The 4,987-nt window shown below is 44.0% G+C and overlaps 1 pseudogene across 1 annotated transcript; it reads right to left on the minus strand.

The window, feature by feature from the left end:
- Nucleotides 1-250: 250 nt before the first annotated feature.
- Nucleotides 251-3,199, minus strand: LOC311137039 (tubulin polyglutamylase ttll6-like; annotated as a pseudogene). Its single transcript has 5 exons — nucleotides 3,054-3,199; nucleotides 2,603-2,829; nucleotides 1,561-1,749; nucleotides 1,130-1,291; nucleotides 251-259 (listed from the first exon to the last, which is right to left on the minus strand). The product of its transcript is annotated as a tubulin polyglutamylase ttll6-like (transcript).
- Nucleotides 3,200-4,987: the final 1,788 nt, after the last annotated feature.

Genomic DNA, 4,987 nt, shown 5'->3' on the forward strand with positions numbered 1-4,987 from the left:
CCTTCAACTTGAGTTACTCAATGAGACTTTTTACATTTTAGTCATTTAGCAGACGGTCTTATCCAGAGCGAGTGCATACATTTTCATACCAGCCCCCCCGTGGGAATCGAACCCACAACCCTGGAGATGCAAACGCCATGCTCTACCAACTGAGCTACAGAGGACTGTGAGGGGGGCAGCACTGAGCTAGACTGCTATGTCACCTCCTCTAGTAGCTCAAATTTAACTGACTTAATTTGGCTTCAATGTGCTATTGAGTCTTCACATAGAAATGCATGGTGTCACATGGTGTCTGCTAAATGACTAAAATGTAAATAGTATAATGGTCTGGTCTAGGGTAAAGAAATTGCAGTAACTTTCCCAAGATTCCCTGCTTTTCCAGAAGTCCAAGTTGGAATATTCCAGATTTCCTTGCTTATACCCTCACAATTCTGTGAATATTCCAACCAGGATTTTAGGAAAACCTGGGATTTTTTTCGGAAATTTACCAGATTTGCAACCCTAGTCTGGTCCCAGTTGAATATATGATACATGGCTGCCCTCTTTTGGTGAAAATATCAAATAAATAATATACATTTTATTAAGCAGAATTCTAAACTGAGATTTACATTTACATTTTAGTCATTTAGCAGACGCTCTTATCCAGAGCGACTTACAGTTTTAGTGAGTGCATACATTTTTCATACTACATGACCAAAAGTATGTGGACACCTGCTCGTCGAACATCTCATTCCAAAATCATGGGCATTAATATGGAGTTGGTGCCCCCTTTGCTGCTATAATTGCCTCCACTCTTCTGGGAAGTCTTTTCACTAGATGTTGGAACATTGCTGCAGGGACTTCATCCATTCATTCAGCTGCAAGAGCATTAGTGAGGTCGGGCACGGATGTTGGGCGATTAGGCCTGGCTCACAGTCGGCGTTCCAATTCATCCCGAAGGTGTTCGATGGGGTTGAGGTCAGGGCTCTGTGCAGGCCAGTCAAGTTCTTCCACACAACTTGTTCCACACATTTGCTTTTTCAATGCATTTACACAAAAGTTTGAATCGCTCTTACACATTAGGATTCATAATATTAATAAAAAACATAACTTCATTCATACGGGTTGAATTATGAGGCTGTGAACTGACCGTCTGCAGGAAGCGTTCTTTGGTCATCCGTTTATCCTCATCCAGGATCCTCCTGCGATCGCTGGCCCCAAGGTTTAGCAGGGCCAGAACATCGGTCAGCAGACCCTCTTTCACCTCCCAGTGCAGCTGGGAGTCTGTGGCGAAGCTGGGAGAGTGGTTCACCTGCAGGGGTGGGGTGTGTTGGGGCAGCATTGGAGTAGTGATTTGAACAAGTTTAGAAGAAGCAGAGTTGGGCAAAAAAAATTACTGAGTCAATTCATTGATTAGAAATGGAGATTGATCTTGAAATAGTGCACAGTAATTCACCTTAGCACAAGCACGATTTATCTTCATGAAGCCTGACAGATGGCTAAACTTCACTGATTAATCATGTGTGTTCCCCAACAAACCTACTGGTGTCATAAGTGGGATCCACGCGTCACACCACCCACCTCCAGGAGCCAGGGCTTGAGCTTGGCATCCAGCAGGATGTCAAAGCCCAGGATCTCGAAGCAGGAGCTGGGCCCCAGCTGGCTGGGGAAGCCTGTGAGGTATTTCTGCCTCAGAGTCAGGTAGGCCGCGATCAGGGTCTTAATGACCACATCCTCCATGTCTGAAAAAGAGTGCCACCATGTGGTGGCCTCCGATAGAGGTGCAGGTTTCGATTATAGGTGCAACTGTCCCAGAGTCCCAGTAAGAGGACTGATAATGACCAGTAGGAGACAGGGATACAATTCACACTTTATTGCCACACCAAAAAGACAGGTACACACACAGCAAACAAGAAGAGGAGACTAGTAGTAGGGTAAGTGTAATGGGTTGTAGTAGTTTTCTGTAATCGGACAGAATGTACTGAGTGTGCTAAACATTAGGAACTCTTTCCATGACATAGACTGACCAGGTGAATCCAGGTGAAAGATATGATCCCTTATTGATATCACCTGTTAAATCCACTTCAATCAGTGTAGATGAAGGGGAGGAGACAGGTTAAAGAAGGTTTAAGCCTTGAGACAATTGAGAAATGGATTGTGTATGCATGCCATTCAGAGGGTAAATGGGCAAGACAAAGTATTTAAGTGCCTTTGAACGGGGTATGGTAGTAGGTGTCAGGCACACCGGTTTGAGTGTGTCAAGAACTGCAACGCTGCTGGGTTTTTCACGCTCAACAGTTTCTGTGTGTATCAAGAATGGTCCATTCAGCCAACTTGACACAACTATGGGAAGCATTGGAGTCAACATGGGCCAGCATCCCTCTGGAACGCTTTCGACACCTTGTAGAGTCCATGCCCCGACGAATTGAGGCTGTTCTGAGGTGAAAGGGGGGTGCAACTCAATATTAGGAAGGTGGATCCCCACCTATTTTGAGCCCCGCCTGTTTAGCAAAAAAAATAAGATTGTACTTAATTATTACTTTTTCCTAATGTTTTGTACACACTTTCCTACACATCAACCACCATCATTGCGGGTAGAGTAATCGCATCACACTCAACTGACTGCCCAATCAGCAGGGCAGTTCATATGGATGAGCAGGTAGCCATGCCTTGCATGTCTTAGAATGGTTCCCTTGGAGATGTAGTTCTGGCAGATGATGTGCTCCTCAGGGTTGATATCCCGGGGCTGACGGGTGATATGATTCCCTTTGCCCTGGCAACCATTGTCGAGTTTGCAGATAAAGGTATTTTGCTTCCACACCCTTGCAGTAACCTTGGAATTCAATGTACCTGCAATGCAAGGGGTGTTGTGTGGTTTCACATTATTACATTTTATAGCTTACTGGTATTTAAGACTTTAGTTCCTTCATAATTGTATCTTTAACCCTTGCACCCACAGAGTGTTGTGAACTTTGGTGCCTATGAAAGATGTGTGTGTGTGTTTGCGTGTGTGTGCGATTTACACAGTAGGCCAACATGCAGCTGTTCCCCAGTCTCCCATGGTGAGCTCTTACTCTGCAGGGAGGTACCAGGTTTTGGGGAAGATGTTGTACTCTTTAGGGAAGAGTCGAAGCATCTTGTTCATGTCCCTGGCCAGTAGATCCTTCCTGCAGATCTCATTCATCCCTGGACAACCTGGACTCGGGTGTAGATGTACCATAGTAAATCACTTAATTAGTATGACATGTTACGTTTCTTATGGTATGTACATGTATTAATTTGTGGATGTTCATCATCCATTTCGTATGATATGTTACGAATTACAATTGGTATGATATGTTACGGATTGCAATTTTTACAATATGTTACGAATTAGCTTTTTTTTTACCTTTATTTAACTAGGCAAGTCAATTGAGAACAAATTCTTATTTACAATGACGGCCTACCAAGAGGCAAAGGGCCTCCTGCGGGGACGGGGGCTGGGGAAAAAAAAAAGTAGGACAAAACATACACCCCAACAAGAGAGACACCCCAACACTACATAAAGAGAGACCTAAAACAACAACACAGTATGGCAGCAACACGGTAGCAACACAACATGGCAGCAGCACAACATGGTTAGGCTAGGGGTTAGGGTTAGGGTTAAGTTTAGGGTTAGGGGAAGGGTTTGCTAACTTGCTAAGTAGTTGCAAAGTAGCTAAAAAGTAGTAAGTAGTTGCAAAATGTAACTAATCATTGTTAATTATATTTTTGAAAGAATAAAAACAAAAGTTTAATGAACTGAATAAGAAATGTGTGAAAATGTATTGTTGTGTTTTTAGCATAATACATTATCTTACCACATTTACACTTGCAGTTTATGAGGTGTATTAAAGGTGGCCTGAAAATTGAAATAAACCGGTAAAGTGGCATTTGTGAATACTGTACCTTTCAGATGAATTAGTATATAGACAATCAATCACATTTATTCATGAAGCCCTTTTTACATCAGCAGATGTCACAAAGTGCTTTTACAGAAACCCAGCCTAAAACTCCAAACAGCAAGCAATGCAGATGTAAAAAGGCAGGAACCTGTGGCCAGAACTCTTCTGGCTGTGCCGGGTGGAGAGTATAAGAGTACATAGCCTTTAAGGCCAGATTGTTCTTCAAGATGTTCAAACGTTCATAGATGACCAGCAGGGTCAAATAATAATCATGGTTGTAGAGGATGCAACAGGTCAGTACCTCAGGAGTAAATGTCAGTTGCGAGAGAGAGAGAGAGAGAGTGAGAGAGTGAGAGAGTGAGAGAGTGAGAGAGTGAGAGAGCGAGAGAGCGAGAGAGAGAGAGAGAGAGAGAGAGAGAGAGAGAGAGTCGAAAACAGCAGATCAGAACAAGGTAGCACGTCCGGTGAACAGGTCAGGGTTCCATAGCCGCAGGCAGCAGCAGCACGACCAGGTGGACTGGGGACAGCCAAGAGTCATCAGGCCAGGTAGTCCTGAGGCATGGTCCTAGGGCTCAGGTCCTCTGGGAGGGGAGGGAGAGAGGGAGAGAGAGAGAATTAGAGGGAGCATACTTAAATTCACACAGGACCAGCGGCGACTCGTCATTCAGGGCAGGTGGGGCAGATCCCAACCTATTTTGAGCCCCACCTGTTTATTTTTTATTATGTTTGTTGCCTGTTTTGCATGTTATTTTTGCATTAATATGTGTCACATATCAGTTTGCAAACAATGTAAAAAAAAAAAAAAATTGAGTTAATAAAGCCGCATACAAACATGGTCTCTTTTTTGCTTTCTTGAGTAACGCAGCTCCAAAATGCAGGTGTTTCAGCCTAGCTCAATGCTTTCTGTGGTGGTGGGGCAGCCAGTGGAAAATACGGAGCGTAGGGGTTGATAATGTTCTCTAGTTGCGCCGTGACTGCCTCAGTGTTCTGTCACTCATGGGGACACTACGTCACCGCAAAATCTACGGGTAGAGCTCGAAAATTGCAGCCCCTTGGGTGCTGTCATAGAGTTACATTAGAAGTGC

The sequence above is a fragment of the Coregonus lavaretus genome (assembly GCF_964263955.1).
Source record: "Coregonus lavaretus genome assembly, chromosome: 11".
Lineage (NCBI taxonomy): Eukaryota > Metazoa > Chordata > Actinopteri > Salmoniformes > Salmonidae > Coregonus > Coregonus lavaretus.